The sequence below is a fragment of the Lissotriton vulgaris genome, chromosome 7 (genome assembly GCF_964263255.1).
Source record: "Lissotriton vulgaris chromosome 7, aLisVul1.2, whole genome shotgun sequence".
Lineage (NCBI taxonomy): Eukaryota > Metazoa > Chordata > Amphibia > Caudata > Salamandridae > Lissotriton > Lissotriton vulgaris.
The window spans coordinates 1,678,862,303-1,678,881,297 of NC_141695.1; the positions used below are offsets into that span (position 1 = coordinate 1,678,862,303).

Below are 18,995 nucleotides of genomic sequence, written 5' to 3' on the forward strand. Positions count from 1 at the left end.
CTCCTCCGAGGCACCCACCATACAGCTCCACCAAGGCACCCATCACACAGCTCCACAGATGCACCCACCACACAGCTCCTCCGAGGCACCCACCACACAGCTCCACTGATGCACCCACCACACAGCTCCACCGACACAGCTCCACCGATGCACCCACCACCCAGCTCCACCGATGCGCACACCACACAGCTTCACCGACACAGCTCCACCGATGCACCCACCACACCGCTCTACCGATGCACCCACCACACAGCTTCACGGAGGCACCCACCATACAGCTTCACCGAGGCACCCACCATACAGCTCCACCAAGGCACCCATCACACAGCTCCACAGATGCACCCACCACACAGCTCCTCCGAGGCACCCACCACACAGCTCCACTGATGCACCCACCACACAGCTCCACCGACACAGCTCCATCGATGCACCCACCACACAGCTCCACCGAGGCACCCACCACACAGCTCCACCGAGGCACCCACCACACAGCTCCACCGAGGCACCCACCACACAGCTCCACCGAGGCACCCACCACACAGCTCCACCGAGGCACCCACCACACAGCTCCACCGAGGCACCCACCACACAGCTCCACTGAGGCACCCACCACACAGCTCCACTGAGGCACCCACCACACAGCTCCACTGAGGCACCCACCACACAGCTCCACTGAGGCACCCACCACACAGCTCTACCATGCCCCCACCACACAGCTCTACCATGCCCCCACCACACAGCTCCACCGATGCACCCACCACACAGCTCCACCGACACAGCTCCACCGATGCACCCACCACCCAGCTCCACCGATGCACCCACCACACAGCTCCACCGATGCAGCCACCACACAGCTCCACCGATGCACCCACCACACAGCTCCACCGATGCACCCACCACCCAGCTCCACCGATGCACCCACCACCCAGCTCCACCGATGCACCCACCACACAGCTCCACCGATGCACCCACCACACAGCTCCACCGATGCACCCACCACACAGCTCCACCGATGCACCCACCACACAGCTCCACCGATGCACCCACCACACAGCTCCACCGATGCACCCACCACACAGCTCCACCGATGCAGCCACCACACAGCTCCACCGATGCAGCCACCACACAGCTCTACCATGCCCCCACCACACAGCTCCACCGACACAGCTCTACCGATGCACCCACCACCCAGCTCCACCGATGCAGCCACCACACAGCTCCACCGATGCAGCCACCACACAGCTCCACCGATGCAGCCACCACACAGCTCCACCGATGCAGCCACCACACAGCTCCACCGATGCAGCCACCACACAGCTCCACCGATGCACCCACCACACAGCTCCACCAATGCACCCACCACACAGCTCCACCGACACAGCTCCACCGATGCACCCACCGCCCAGCTCCACCGATGCAGCCACCACACAGCCCCACCGACACAGCTCCACCGATGCACCCAGCTCCACCGATGCACCCACCACACAGCTCCACCGACACAGCTCCACCGATGCACCCACCACACAGCTCCACCGATGCACCCACCACACAGCTCCACCGATGCAGCCACCACACAGCTCCACCGACACAGCTCCTCCGAGGCACCCACCACACAGCTCCACCGATGCACCCACCACACAGCTCCACCGATGCACCCACCACACAGCTCCACCGATGCACCCACCACACAGCTCCACCGATGCACCCACCACACAGCTCCACCGATGCAGCCACCACACAGCTCCACCGACACAGCTCCACCGATGCACCCACCACCCAGCTCCACCGATGCACACACCACACAGCTCCACTGACACAGCTCCACTGATGCACCCACCACACAGCTCCACCGATGCACCCACCACACAGCTTCACTGAGGTACCCACCATACAGCTCCACCAAGGCACCCACCACACAGCTCCTCCGAGGCACCCACCACACAGCTCCTCCGAGGCACCCACCACACAGCTCCACAGATGCACCCACCACACAGCTCCACAGATGCACCCACCACACAGCTCCACAGATGCACCCACCACACAGCTCCACAGATGCACCCACCACACAGCTCCACAGATGCACCCACCACACAGCTCCACAGATGCACCCACCACACACCTCCACCGAAGCACCCACCACACAGCTCCACCGATGCACCCACCACCGCCGAGGCACCCACCACACAAATCCGCCGAGGCACCCACCACACAGCTCCACCGATGCACCCACCACACAGCTCCACCAATGCACCCACCACACAGCTCCACCAATGCACCCACCACACAGCTCCACCAATGCACCCACTAAGCTCCACCGTTGCACACACCACTCAGCGCAACCACAGCATCACTCAGCGCAACCACAGCATCACTGGTTCAAATATGTTCTTTCAATGTTTCAAACTGTTTTCAAGCTTTCACGCTTTATTACAAATCACAAAAAGATGTTAATATTTCACTTCTGTTCTTGGATTTTCGTCGCAATAAAAAACACTGAACATAATCTTCACAAAAGTTATTTACAAAAGTTTAAGCTATTGCCATTACTATAAAGTATTATTTAAAAGCCATTGTTATTTGTAATATCAATACATCTAAGTCACGTAAATACAAAACATGTTGCATTACAAATGCTATAGGTGTCACATTTGCGAAAGTTATAACTATTGGCATTGTAAATGACAAAGCTATTATTTAGCTATTTTAAAAAATAACACAAATAAAAAAAAATCATTTGTAAGACCAATAGCTCAAACTTTCCTAATGCGAGCCCTATTGCATTTCCAATGCTTGTTGTATTTTGCTAAGCGGGTGATGTTCATGAAATGCAAAAAGTTACAGCCCCTGCCGATCAGTTGCATTCTTGGCCAAAACACACACTTTTTTAGGTCTCGCACTGCGAACCGGATCGCGAAAGCGATCCGTCGCTGCGAGACTTATTGTGATCATTTCATCTTTCAAGGGCTCAAGGGGAACAGACAGCGGACAAGCAATGTGAACGCGCAGCTCCTTGACTGGGATTAGGTCGCGCGTGTCAACTGTGAACAGCATGTCAGTTTCAGTTTTACACGCGACCCTCTACAGTTTGTGCCTCATGCACTTCTCGCATACACACACACAGAGCCACAGCTTTTCGCACAAGCACGCACACAAACACACGAGCACACACACAGAGAGACACACGAGCGCACATGCACGCAGACACACACACACACACACGCACACATACCGCCCGCCTGCCTGCCGCCACCCCCACCCGCCCAGGGGTGAGATGTCCCCCCCCCCTCTTTCCTCACACTCACCGGAGAGGTCGGCGCGGGCCCCGCCGAGCAGCAGGAGGCAGGCGGTGAGCAGCAGCGGCGGCTCCATGGCGCTCGGTCCGTCAGTCTGTCTGACTGACTGCCGGCGCGTGCCCCCTCTCGCCCTCCTATACAGCTGCGAAAGCTCCTACGCACTGAGTGAGCGCGCGCGTGCCCGCCCGCCGCGGAAAGAGAGACCCGGATCTAATATCAGCTGCGCCTGCGCCCGACCGAGCCCGAGGACAGCGGGCAGACCAGGGCCATGGAAGTACAAGGTACAAGGGCCGCGGGCCCGCCTGCGCTCGTTTGAATCTGTGGTTGGTTACCTTGTTTAATTACCAATTCATCATTGCACCTTTTGTCCTTTTGTTCATGCTGTACAGCATCAGCGTTTTTATGCCGAGCCTAGAGACAGCGTGCATTCGCTGTGTCGTGAGGAATGCTGTAATACCACTGTGGAGTTTGAACACATCATCACACGTCCACTGTTGTTCATTGGTTGCTGGTCTGCCTTCATAATTTTCATAGTTTTCATTTATGACTAGAGGACATTTGTCCCGCATTGTGGTTGTTTTGTTCCCGCCCTGCGGACCGCCCGTGCTACATGGATCCTTTCAATATGGGCCATACGTTTTGGTATGCGCACTACTTTTTCTTTTGCCTCGGCCTGTTTTGTAACGTTCCTATTCGTGTTTTGCTTTGCTCCTGGCCCCCTCCGATTACCTGTGTTCACTTTGCTCCCGCCTCCCCTCCTGCAGTAGTTTGTTTTGTCTTTGTTCCTGCCCTCTCCCTTTGTTCGTATTCCTTTGTTCCCGCCCCCCTCCCCATTGTCCTTGTTGTCTTTATTCCTTCCCAGTCCTGTTGTCCTTGTCTTTCTTTCCACCCCTTCCGATTGTCTGGATTCCCTTTGTACTTGCCCCCTCCCGCTGTACTTTCTGTTGCCTTTCTTCTCGCCCCCCTCCTATGCTCACCTGTGACCCACAAGGCCGAAACTGCCTGGGGAAGAGGTTCGGCATCTGTTTTAATCATCACTATACATGTTGAAATTTGCTTAATTGCAGCCACAGTTTGTTTTGTTTGCTATTGATTGCTAGATTTGTTTTATTTCCATGATGTCTTTGTTCCCGCCCCCTCCTATTGCCCGTGTTTTCATTCTTCCCGCCTCCCTCCTGGCGTACTTTCTGTTGGCTTTCTTACTGCCCACCTACTGTTGTATTGTTGACAGTAGGTCTGTGTGACAGTCCACTGTCAAAACCCAGACCTAAAACGTCTGTTCCACTTTCAGTTCAGAATGGGGATTGGAGAGGGGGATGGGGTGGATCTGTATCCACATTTTATTTGTTTTTTTCCCCCTCGTACTATATTCCATACTCTTACTATGGCATCTGTGCTTATAGTATAATATGTAAAGTGGTAGAGTGCATCAATATTGCGGCCACAAAAAAGTAACTTTATTTATATATTGGACCATGAATAAAGTTTCCTTAGCCCTTAGCCCTTCTAAAGCTTGGGCACTCCATTTTGAGTAATAGCCTCGGGATCGATGGTTCACAAGGAGTTCTCACGTATCTTTGCACGAGCACCCTGATACGCTTCTTTTAATTAGGAAGGAACATGGTTTTCAGTGGCAGTTTGAGGGCTGGTTACTCACAGCCTTGCAGCTCGTATGTCGGTGACTTGTGCTCGTTCATGTATCCCAGTTTCTGATTACCCACAGCCGGTGAGTCAGCCTTTACTCACTTCCAGCCTTCTTGGCTTCAGAGTGCACTGAGGGTTTTGCTCCCGACATCATCAACAGTTGCCATGCGGTGAAAAGATCATGTGCCATGCCTGTGGCCCCTGCCATGGGGGCGGTACCCTTGCCTGCTGCTCCTAGATGTAGCGTGTGCTGTCGGGTGCATGTACTTTGTTTTATACATTGTAGCAGCTAATAGAGCTGCCTTTGTACTGATGAGTCAGCCCCTGAGCTGCCGAGGAGAAGCGCAGAGAGCGCATTGCTACTGCAACTTTCTCAGTATGGTACATTTTAGCAGCGCTCCTGCTTCACAGAGGAGGTACTATAATGCGTGATATTGCATTTCAGTGCGGTGATGCGTACCACCGCACTGAAATGCATTAGCCTCACGCCTGATGCGTGATACTTGGCAGGGTTGGTTCCTCCGGCAGCCACCCGGGCATGGAGTCGGACACTTCCAGGCTCCACCAAAGCCCCCCCCACCAACTCCGCAGGGTCAGTGGACCCTCGCCCAGGCTGTTTTCTCTGCAGTTGAGTTGCTTGGCTGTCGGATTTTTTTTATCATAGGCTTCAGAGATCTAAAATCCCCTACTGATAGTTTCCTTGCAGACTGGAGCTACATCAAATGGTCAGTTCTGCAAATAAATGAGTTTTTATGCTTGTTGTGATGCGTTGACTGGCGACAGACATCACTGCTTTGTACTAGTTTTCTGTTATCGATGAATAGCTGGTTACATATACAATGTGTTGTTTGTGTATGCTTTTTGGGAAATTCGTCTCTTCCTTTCCTGGGTGTGATTGGAGGTTGTATGTCGTTTACATTTTCAAAGAACTGTATTCTTAATCTAGAATGTTTCTAGAATCGTAGTTTCTGTTTTGTATAGCGTTCTAGTATTATTGGATCCTCTGGGGCTGCAATGAGGTTTTCATTATGGTTCCCTAGAATTGTCTGTTGTGTCTCATTGAGTTGGCTGGTTTGTGTGGGTATGAAGGACAATACATCTTAAAGTGCAACTTTTTTTATTGACTTTCCTTGTGGAAAAAATGTAAGAGTGTCACCTCTATACACTGCGTTTGTGTAACAATATGATATGCGAGAATTTTTTTAGTCTTGCTGGATACATGGAGTGTTAGGCTAAGGCGATTCCATATCCCGGAGTGTTCTGTCGTGGCAGGATCTTAGTAGATGGTTGAACTTTGTAGCTCCAGGTGGGGTTGTGGTTGTTTATTTCCAACTTTATTTGTATTGCATGCAACTCAACATGAATAATCTCATGGGAACAGTTTCCCGCTTATATACAAAATAGGTCTCTCGTGTCCCTGGGAGTCGATTTGGGATAACACTGCGCCCAAGCCAGCATCCGAGGCATCCGTTTGTAACACAAAAGGCAGAGAATAGTCAGGACTGAGTAGGACCAGTCGGGAAGTGAGGGCATGTTTCAATTGAATAAAGGCCTTTTTAAGGGCAGGAGAGGGGTGTCTCAGCTCTTGTTTAGTCTTTGTCTCTTTTTAATAGATCGGTCATGGGTGAAGCTAGTTGTTAAAAATTGGGTATAAACCTCCTCCCATTGGTAGTGTCTCTTCCCTGGGCGTTCCTGCGGGGAAGAGTAGATCGGGTTAATTAACCCTTGCCTGTCTGGTGTGGCGGACAGCAACCCGTCCCGAGAGCCCCGGCAAGGGTCTACCACAGGGTTGAAAGCGGGCTCCTCCTCACACAACCAAACCAACAACCTAAATCAATTTACATGGGAAATAAAACACTTCTGCCCACTCAACTCCACGTACCATACTCCCTTCACACTGAAGTACCCTCAGATGAAGCAATAATAACATCCTTCAAGGAACTTCTAACTAAAGGTACTGAGTTAAACCCGCTGGGTTCATTGCAATGTATTGATCACCTTTAATCCTACCTCTGTCTCAAAGTACCCTCTTTCTCTGTGCTATTTGTAACCGACTATATCCTGCCTGCTCCCCCATTCATCACTGTACCATAGCACTGGCCCACTTAAATCTCAGTCATCGTTAGCCCCACTAATAATTATCTGTATTCTTGGGTTTATTCCCAGTCACAAAAGATTAAGGTGGTCTGGTATCTGGGTACTAGTTAATTACCAGATAACTTCTGGCTTCGCCATGAGATCTTAAGCTAGTTTTTAATCCTACCTAACCCACTTAATTTGAGTTTCTTTTGCAGTCGGCCATTGCACCATATCTTTAATCCAACAGTCAAAATTCGGTGGCCTGACACTACATCACATACATCCAAGCAACACAACCCCACATCATGCCATAAAATTTAACAGCACACCACAGAATTAAACTCCTCTACATACCACTCCACAACACAAAATACCATTCCACATAATTCCACTCCATAACACACAATCCCACTCCACATAATTCCAGTACACTCAATTGCCAGTGCACACTATGCCACATAATTCCATTTCACAAATCAACTCGACACCACACAATTCTATGTCACACAATTCCACAATTAACAATTCCAATCCAACCCACATAAGTCCACTACAACCACACACATACACCATAACACATCTGTAAAAGACATTATCATTTACAACGCCAATAGCTCTAGCTCAAGCAAATGCAAGAGCTTTTACATTTCCAATGCTTGTTTGCTATGGGATGTGGCACAATTGGCTTTGTTTATTCTTAAATATTATGATTCAGACATCTGTTTTGCTCTTCATTTTCAGGGCATTTTCTTCGAACTAGAAACGTTTGTTGACTGATGTATTACTATTTTCTATATCTATGGCATTTCCCATTTTTAGGTCTCGTAGCGAAAACACAGCGCGTAAGCGCTGTGTCTCGCCAGAGATCTTTTGTTGCTGACTCTGCTTCCCAGGAGACAGTGCCGGCCGCGCGCATTTCCTGTTGAAGGAGGCGATCTCCGCGGGCCACGCGCTCGCGAACGCGCTCAGCTGCTGTCTCCTGGGAAGCTCCAAACACGCATGCGCATACACGCAGACACACACACACGCATACACAGACACACACGCATACACAGGCACACCCCGCCGTCGCCGCCGCACCACCTACACACACTAGCGCACCTACACGCACACACAGAGACCCCCCACACACACACACCAGCGCACACAGACACACGCGCGTACACCCCTCCCCTCCCCTCCCATCCCCTCCCACTCACCGGGCTGTTGCTGGGGATCGGGCTCCTCTTGATGGGGTGGGTCTATTGATAGTACACCGGCTCTCCCTGCATCACCTCCGGAAAACGGGACTCCCAGCTTCCCAGCATGCACCGCGAGCAGGGCTCCCCTGGCGCCGCCTACGTCCTGGCTGAGGGAGAGAACAGCAGGCCTGCCTGAGGGGGAGGAGTTTTTGTTTCTGCCCTGCTGCGGTTTAAATCGTACTTGGAAACAAGAAAAGGCTTTTCCAATCTTTATTTAAAATACGAACATCTCTAGTTGTAGTTTTCTTCTGGTCTCGTTTCCAAAAATCATTAATTAATGTGAGTAGCTTGCTATTGTGGCGACATGTTAAATGCTCCATCTCTTGGTTCGCTGTATTAGTCTGTTTTCTTTTCAGCAGTAAAGTGGGACCTAATATTAGGTGTCTTGAGCGATGATGGAGTGTTTTCTCACAGTGAAATTAACGTCTCATAATGTTGTGCACACTCGGAAGGGTATGAAAGTGTGTTTGCAGCAATGTCAGGTGCCGCTGCCCACTGCGCCACTGACCCTGGAAGTAGTCTGCTTCTGACCTAACCTCGAGCCCAGAGGCTGTGAATCAATGACGAGTGAGCCGTACATATTTCTTTAGAGAGTGTGCGCGGAGGGCAGAGCTCTGCTGTTTAAGCACAGGATGTTGTCAGCGCGGCTATCGGTGCTAGATGATAGTGTTTGTTTGTTTATTTTCCTGGATCCGGGGGGGCAAAGGAGCTAAATGAAATCTCAGACCAAAGGATCAATCTTTACAAAATGTATGCCTGCAAGAAGCAGCCTAAATGCTTTTAAAGACGACAGCAGAGCCTTGTGTTTATTTGTGCTTTCGACATGATCGGTTTTCGCCACCGCCGTGAATGTACTTGCATGAGTAGTGACGCCAAGGAGACCCAGTGATGAGCAGGGCGGTCGCACCTCAGACGTGGAATCTGGATGAGCAACTACAGAAAGGTGAAACGTGTCAAACCTCATTGCTGACTCAAAATACCAGTGTCACAGTTTTACATTTCTAAGGATGACTCTGTGACTTGCAAGTGTGCAATTCCTTTTTTAGGGCCGACTTAAAGACTGCTTTGTTTGTCTGCTACAACTTGTTTAATGACGCTAGAAATAATCCATATTATACATTGGGGCCTGCTCACAAAGGCATTTTGGAATACGTAAAGTACTCTTAAGTACTTCTTCATGCCTTTGTGAAATGGACTAAAAGCATATACAATGTGAATACTGATGGAATATTCATGTGCGGTTAGTGCAAATAGAAGGGATTGTGCACCCTTACTACTTGCACGTTTTAGTGCTGATTCACAAAGGTGTGCAGTGTAAGACTACATTAAGGAGTACTCCCAAACATTTAAATGCTGAATTAGCCCCATATGGTATAGTGGTGGTGGCGGGTGGGTTAACAACAACTCATAAAAGTCTTGACTCAAGTGCGTCCCTAGCTTGTAATTACTTGTTGTTGAACAAGTAAGACTGCCTTTTGGGTTAGGACTGCTCCACCGTGATGAATGAAAAGCAATTGAGTGTAGCATTTGTACTTTTGTTAGTTTGTTAGTGTCAGACCAGATTACAATCAAACAACCAGTACCTCAATCTTCAATACCAAACTACCACTGCTAGCAATAACACAACATTTTTCACCATGACAATACCCAAACTGCCATCTGTGCCACACCATCACTAACACCACCACCACCATCACCAATATCACCTTCATAACATCAACCATCACAAACCGTTTCACCACCATCAATACCACCACTGCTAATACCAATACCACCACTAGAGGACACAAATACCATTGCCATAAGCAATACCAAACTACCACTGCCAACACCACATCCACCACCTAGCACTATTATTACTTTCACCTACACCAGTGCCATCACTACTAGTACTACTACCATCAGCGAAACCACCTACAGTACCACCAGTATCATCAGCAGTACTACTACAACGAATACTGCAATTATGTCTGCCACCCATAGTCTATAACCAATCCACTAATAATGCTACTAACACCACAACAATACCAATCAGCAGGGCTTTAAGTGGGCCAGGTCTCACCGGTGCTGAGCACCAGCAGTTTTTTAAAGGAGGCCTCGAAACGGGTCTCCATTGGGCTCTGTTTTGTGCCCTGGCATAGGCGATCCCTTTGTTTCTGGACTGCAGTGACAGCAGGCACATTATTGTGCACGTGCTCACACTGCTCACTTCTCATTAGTGGAGAAGTTATGGCATGGCAGGTGAGCTATCTAGGGGAAGGATTTTCAATGCAATTGGTCTCCCATTTACGCAAGTTTAACCTATTGGCATTGTAAATGACAATGCCTTTTATTTATGTTTTAAAATTTTTTTAAATAAAAGGCATTGTCATTTATAATGTCAATAGCTCAAACTCGTTTACTCTGTTTGCGAACTATGCTACTACTGACAGACGACTTTCTCTCTCCCCTCCCGTTCCTTTCCAGCTCCGAGAATAAATCAATGTGCTTTCCATTTCTGGGAGGAATGTTTCCTTTTTCCGGCATCTGCTCAAAATATATGTACCATTTGGAATGTACTATTTGGAATCCGGCTGTAGGACACCACAGGTCAGCCGCTGGACTCCACTGGGGAAAAACAACAAGCATTTGCAATGCAATAGGTCTCGCATTTGCGAGAGTTTAACATATTGGCATTGTAAATGACAATGCCTTTTATTTATGTTTTAGACACCAACACATAAATAAATGGCATTGCCATTTACAAGCCAATAACTCAAACTCTAACAACTGCGAGACCTATTGCATTGCAAATGCTTGTTTTATTAGAGCGGTTTAGTGTGAGCTGGCCGTCTTTTAAGAGATTACATTTAAACTTGCTGCTTGGTGTTAAAGCTGCACCCAGGTGCTCTTGAAATTGTATGCTTTATATGCACAAAAAAACAAATCACCTCAAAGTAGCTCCGTGGCTTTGTGTCCGTCTTTCTGGAGCCGCAGCTAAGTACTTCACAGGTTTTTAAAGTATAAACATTGTGTGAATTTACTCTCACATCAGTGCCGCAAGCCGGCAGAAAACAGTGACTAAATACCGTTTGCTTTGGATCAAGGTTATGCAGAGACTGCTGCACGACAAATAGCTCTGTGCTTCCTTAGCTCGGTTGTGCTTGAGTTGTCCCAAAACATGCAGCTCCCCTTTAAATGCAACCACCCTCTTGTGTGGTAGCGGTGTGAAGAATGCCCTGGGCAGTCACTCACTCCTGGGCTCTTAAATGCACATATTTTTATTGTCTATTATTTTGGGTTTGAACACTTTTATTTGTTGTTTCTTTTTATTTTGTAAATATTTATTCGTATATGCTGTAAAATGCCCGTCTTTCCCCATAAAATAGCTATTGGTGCAGATATCTGAAGCTGCCCCATGTTAGATGCGAACACTTCATCCAGCCGTATCTTATATGCTAGGATACTTTAGAGTTACTGTACATGCTGCTAGAATGCTAGTGCATCTGCGCGCCACATTATTCAATACCGAAGGAGCCAGTATAGCCTTTCATCTTGTCCAGGTCGATAAGTAAAAACCAGCCCATCGGAATCAAAAAGTAATTAAGCGGGCTCCATATATTTTACCGGCGCCACAAGCTTAGTCTTCCCTTCCCAACCCGGAGCTGTAAATGGTCCTTCTTGTACTCCCTTGGAGACCCTGCCGAGTCTGCTCTCTTCCTATGATACCAGCAGAGCCAGCATTCCTCACTTTTTTTCAGGAAGCCCAATACGACGGACAAACCTGGCAACCGCAATGGCCTTTAAATATTAGGCCCAAAGCACTGCCATTACCAGGCCCAAAGCAACACCATTATCCGGCCCAAAGCAACGCCATGTATTTTGCCCAAATGTCAATGTTAGTGCACACAAGCCTTGGTAGAGCAATAGCAGCGAGCGCTCTCCTCAGTGTGGCACACTTCTCTGCTGCACACTGTACTGTAGCGCACACTGTAAGCACAGATTTTATATTTCATCATTATTATTATGAGCCTGCACCTGTTTTAGGTCTCGCCCGTCGATGCGCATGCGCATCAAGCTTGCGAGACTATGGGGGCTTAAACACTCTTTAACCAACTTGCAAGGAATCGTGGCGATTCCTTGCAGTGCCCGTGAAATTTAAGCTCAATGCGCATGCGCATTGAGCTTAAAAGCGCGTGCACATGCCCCCAGCCGCCTGCCTTGCCCACTCTCTCTCTCACAGCCTCCCCCAGCTCCGCCCCCTCACTTCTTGGTTGCACGGCTGCTAGGCCGTGCCTCCCCATCTCTCCTCCCCCCTCCTCCTCCTACTCTCCTCCCCACTCTCTCTCTCCCAGCACAACCTTGCTCTATCTCACTTTTTCTCACCCAAGATGGCGCCCCTTGACGCCTAGTTTGCGGTATAGTGCACAATCACGATCGTGTATAGGCACGGACGGCACACACACACTGGTCATACCTCTGACTACCCACCGTCCCAATTATATCTGCCCTCTGATTCTCCGCCCAAAGTTCCCTAATTTGCCCCCCCCCCGACTACTAGCTGTAACCCTTGTACCCTACAACTGTTTTAAAGCGCTCTGATGCTACGTCCGCGCTATATGCAAACCCCAAAAAAATAACAAGCAAACCTCAGGTGAGAGCAAATGTAGCAACAAAGGTACAAAGAAAAGTGACGTCGCAATAGAATCCCACTATGACTTCACGGGAACTGGGTAATTCCCTTGTGCAGCACCTCCTCCTTTCTTTCCCCCGCACCCTACACATGGGTGAAAGGTCGTGCCCCGCTTCTGCTTCCGGTATGCTTTACTCCAACCGGATCCAGCTTCCTTCTTCCTCCTTCTTCTCAAAACTCATCGCGGCTAAGGTGGAACTCTAGCCTTGCCGCCACCGCTTGAGTCTCCTCATTCCCCGCCAGCGCCACCATGGGAGTCCCGGCCTTCTTCCGCTGGATCAGTCGCAAATACGCAACACTCGTTACGCACGCTGTGGAGGAGAAGGTGGGTCTGACCGCCTAGGGGAAGCCGCACGCTTTTGTTTTGCAAAAAAGGGAAAACGTGTGCTCATTGTCGACTGGTATTAATATTTCTTCAGTTGTAGGAGTTTTTCATCGTGTTCTTCTCTGAGGCTTGCTTATCTGTGCCTTTCTCCGAATTTTCAATGGTAGACTGCTATCGCTTGAGTTTGCACAGCTTCATGCCTGTGCTTAGTGCTCTGAGCCTGGTTATGTTTTGAACGCTAACGGATCGGTTGGTGGACGACCGTCCAGCTGGGGGTTTAAAATAAACAGTTTAAGAGATTCCTATCTTCCTAGATTTATTTCTTCAGAGTGCATGTAGGAGATCACAAAACGTGCACCACGAGGGACATTGGTCAGTTCTTGAACTTTGCGATGTTAGTTGTGTCGCACACTCCTGGTCTCGGGATGTTTTTTTGGCACAGCAGTGTTACTGTAAATGACAAAGACGGCTTTGCCATTTGATTACTGCTATCGGTGAATCGACATTTGGTTAAAATAAAGGGCACGCTAAGTGTATATTTTTACGCATTTAACTGCAAAAGGGTTCAAACCCATTTGGCCATGACCATGCTGACCTACATCGATATACCCACCGCATTTATGGAATTTGATCCGGCAGCTGTGCAGCCACACGTGTGCCATGCAGTCACATGCCTGCGTATGAAACAGTTGTATGTGCAAGGCAAGATTCGGGCTACGTTTCATCCCAGAGCTTGAAATAGGCTGTAGAGTCGATCATGATGTAGATGGCTCATACTACTGTTAAGCTTGTCTGCCGCAGTGTCTCTGTGCTTTCCGTACAGGCTAGCTTCTGCCTCTTGCAGTGCTTACCAGCCAGAAGGCTGTGCTGAGCAGCCCCTTGTAGGGACGGGACAGAGATACCAATGCAGGTTCACAGAAGACGGTTTACCTATGTAATCTCACAGATGAGCTAAAAACGACCGAATGTGACAGCGGTGGGCTCACTACCGAGGCCTGACCCCAGACCTCAGTTGTCGATTGCTAACCCCATAGAGTGGCCGTGCAGTCCTATAGTCCAGTTGCGTGATGTACGTTGTGGGATGTCATTCAGGTTCATCGGCCATTGTCTGGGACAGTTCAGCGGGATGCAGACTAGTTATAGCTCAGCGTGTTGTACTCATTTTGTTGTCATCACCAATATGCAACGTTATGTCACTGTATGCAAGAATACGTACATATATATGTGGCCCCTCGACCTGTAAGATGGCTAGAAATGCAATAACATTTGTTTTGAAAAAGAAACGATAGAATGGAATGCTATCTAGAGGAGTTCACAATGGTTGCAGTTCCCTGAGGTTAATTAAGAGTCAAGAGATATTTAGGACAGACTCCTCCTACATTAACCCCTAGTTCCCCAGCCTGCCGAGAGCAGCTCTTCACGCTCAGCCCCCTACCTACTCTCTCTTCCCTCACAACGCTCTTCCCGCTCCGCCCCCCTCCCCACTCTCTCTCCCAGCACACCTCCCCCTCGCTCCGCCCCTTGTTTAAACTTGAAAATACCTCCCGCCTCTCCTCCCCCTTCCTTCCCTCCCCCCGGCTTCTTCCCACCCTCCTCCCTTTGCCCCGAGGACATCACGAGAGCCGCTAACCCTCCTCCAGGAGCCAGCTGATGAGGGAGGAGACGCACAACTGCGGACCTCTCCTGCTGGCACACGAACAACGTCACCTTCTTCACTCTTCAGCACACCAGCCATATTTTTGGGGGACTAGCCAGAGTTGTTAAAGTTGAGCTATATGTACTGTGAAGCCAATGCAGACAGTGGCAAAGTGGCTTTGAACGAAACTCAAAACAAGTAACTCTCACTAGGGTCTGCAAGGCTTTAATGTCGAGAAAGAGTGCACGCTCTAAGAGCTGAAAAAATGGGACAACGTTTGCGTTCACTCAAATTTTGTGATGCTTCTATCCACAGCTCGAAAAGTTATTTATAAAGAAAGAGACATCTCTCACTTTCCTCTCGTTCCTGCCAGCTGTCACCTCCACATTCCATATCCTCCGTACTTTTAATTTTGAATCATTATGTTGCCCTCCTTCTCCGCAACTCATTCTTTCTCCCGACTTTTCTTCCCTTTACTCCTTTGTTATCTACTCCCAACGTACTTCTCTCTTCTAATTTCATTTAATAGGTCGAGCCTGGTCAGCCCATGCACTGCTATGCAAGGTGTGCTGTATTGGAGTATGGACTTGAAGCCCTGCCCACTCTCTCCCCACCACCACATCCACCACCACCACATCCACCACCACATCCACCACATCCACCACATCCCATCCACCACCACATCCACCACCACCACATCCACCACCACCACATCCACCACCACCACATCCACCACCACCACATCCACATCCACCACATCCACCACCACATCCACCTCCACCACATCCACCACCTCCACATCCACCACCTCCACCACTTCCACATCCACCACTTCCACATCCACCACTTCCACATCCACCACTTCCACATCCACCACAACATCCACATCCACCACCACCACCACATCCACCACCACATCCACCACCACCACATCCACCACCACCACATCCACCATCTCCACATCCACCATCTCCACATCCACCATCTCCACATCCACCACCATCACCACCACATCCACAATCACCACCACATCCACAATCACCACCACATCCACCACCACCACATCCACCACCACCACATCCCCCAGATCCACCATCACCACATCTATATGTGTGGCTCTGTGTGTGTGTAGGTGCAAATGCAATGTTCTTGGATTTTCGTCACAATAAAATACACTGGACATAATCTTCACAAAAGTTATTTACAAACGTTTACGCTATTGCCATTATAAATTACAATAACTTTTATTTAAGTATTAATTATTTACAAAATTAAAAGACCTTGTTATTTGTAATATCAATACATCTAAGTCACGTAAATACAACACACATTGCATTACAAATGCTATAGGTGTCACATTTGCGAAAGTTAAAACTATTGACATTGTAACTGACAAAGCTATTAATTTTGCTATTTTTAAAACCAACACAAATAAAAAAAAAAGTGTCATTTACAATACCAATCGCTCAAACTTTCCTAATGCGAGACCTATTGCATTTCCAATGCTTGTTTCGTCAGTGCCCGGGCCGAATTGTGATCCCAATCCGACCCTGCGTTCAGATCAAATGTAATGACTGGTACGAAGATGTAGGGAAGAGGGATAATGAGACCACTGCCATAATTTGTCACCTAATTGCATGGCAAGTGATACTAGCAAGCCTCTGCACTGCTTTGAGAAGTAGTGCAATGGTATGCCAGATAGTACCTCACACCATTCAATGCTTTGTGCTCACGTGCGCAGAAACAGATATACAACACCAACTGTCAACTCGGATTCCTACCAAGCACACAGAAATACATCAAACATTATGGTGAAGGGCAAAAGACAAACCAAAAGGGAGGAAAAACAGCCCGTGGTTGCAATCATTAGGAGCTAGGGGAAGCAGGCCCGGCTCCAGGAATTTTTGTTTGGGTGGGCCAAGGGCGCATTTGGGTGGGCCACTGCGGGCTCAATGTGTCGCTTCTGGAGGTAGCCTACAAATAAAAAAAACTGTACTCCTGCGTGTGATAGAAGGGGATAACAGGAGATTCAGGGCCCTCCATTATTTTCCAAATCTCTTTCTAATCGTTAACACTCTCAAAAAGTGTTTTGATCCCATGTAAGGTCCTTTTGATGGGCAGAGGAGGTTTCTGAGGTGGGAGTATCAGGCAAGTAACACTAATCAGCCTGCCTCGTTGCCAGCCTTCAGAGAGAATCTCTCTTCATTATTACCTCCATCTGACCCCAGACTCTGCAGTACACTCCCTTCCAGGCCTGATCATCAATTTTCTACAATCTCTCTACCGTGCACCTTAACTCACAGCTAACCTTGGTCCCCAGCCCTATATCAGGCACCACCTGGTTTCATTCTCCATAATCCCACTAAAAAGATTTGTAAAATCACCTTCAAACTGAAAACCCTGAATATAAGAGTAAATATAATTAGCACACACTTTAAACTATGTTACACAGTGGCCCTAATGACCCAACTGCTAATTAAATAAGCAAAAACATTACAGGGTCTATTATAGCGCCGGTGCAAAAGTATTTATTGGTGTCCCACCACTGACCTCTTACTCGATAGACAACTTTACTACCACCCTCCAACAGTGCACTTAATCTCTCCTTAGCCCCTTTCAGTCATGACCTCCTCATCAGACTCCCTCCCTACCTGCCCCCCACCAGTGTCCCTCATCACTCCAAAGCCCCTCCCCATGACCACCTCCTCAGACTCCCACACAAATACCCTCCACCAGTGCCCCTCATCGCTCCATAACCCCTCCCCCCATTGACCTCCTCTTGAGTCCCTCACTGCCACCCTCCACCAGTGTCCCTCATCGCTCCAAAGCACCTCCCCCATGACCTCATCGGATTCCCTCATTGCCACCCTCCTCCCAGACTCCCCCACTACCACCCTCCACCAGTGCCCCTCATCACTCCGTAGCTCCTCCCCATGACCTCCCCCTCCTCGGATTCCCTCATTGCCATCCTCCAACACTGGCCTTCATCTCTCCGTAGCCTCTTCCCCTCATGACCTCCTCCTCAGACTCCCTCCCTACCACCCTCCACCAGTGCCCCTCAGCGCTCCATAGCCCCTCCCCATTACCTCCTCCTCAGACTCCCTCCCTACCACCCTCCACCAGTGCCCATCACTCCAAAGCAACCCCCCTCATGACCGCCTCCTCAGAGTCCCTCCCTACCACCCTCCACCAGTGCCCATCATCACTCCAAGCTACACCCCCTCATGATCTCCTCCTCAGACTCCCTTCCTACCCCTCCACCAGTGCCCCTCATCACTCCAAAGCAACTCCCCCTTATGACCTCCTCCTCAGAATCCCTTCCTACCACCCTCCACCAGTGCCTCTCATCACTCCAAAGCCCCTCCCCATGACCTCCTCTTCAGACTCCCTCACAAACAACCTCCACCAGTGCCTTCCATCTCTCTGTATCTCCACCCCTCATGATGCCCCCTCGGATTCCCTCATTGCCACCCTCCAACAGAGCCCATCATCACTCCATAGCCCCTCTCTCATATGCATTTTATTTCTTGTATAGCGCTACTCGTAGTGTAGGGTATCACAGTACTGTACATCACACACATATTATGCAGACACAATGATTCATAAAAGTATCCAAATCAGCCTATAGGGAATGTCACATAAGCTAATGGAGATTACCAGGTGTAGGAATCACATCTCATCCATGCTGCTGGGCAATATGTATTAAGAGGGTTGGGTCTGGAGAACCACAAACACAGGATTTAAAGCATGCCCCAGTGGTTGGCTGTACTGATTAGAAATTATATCTGCCCAAATTCTGTATTGCAACATTAGACTAATGAAATACTGGGAAAATTCGAACTAACTAGCAATACAAAAAAAAAATCTAATTATACCATTCTGGTTTGTATACACGTCTTTGATCACACTGTCCTATGTATCAAAGGATCTCTGTGACAAAGGAAGTAACCCACTGAGCTATCCACGTTAACTACAGTTCTATTGCATTTAAATACTACAAACCAAAAAAAAGAACGCTCTCCAGCAAGATCAACAATCCCCAATGTTATTTGGACATTTAGTTGTCGTGCATCCTTGCAGAAACACTCATGAATGATACCAACGA

At 48.9% G+C, this 18,995-nt stretch overlaps 1 protein-coding gene across 4 annotated transcripts in view; it reads right to left on the bottom strand.

Moving 5' to 3' along the window:
• ARFRP1 (ARF related protein 1) overlaps positions 1-18,995 on the bottom strand; it is a 301,101-nt gene that overhangs the window by 86,664 nt on the left and 195,442 nt on the right. The window lies entirely within an intron of this gene.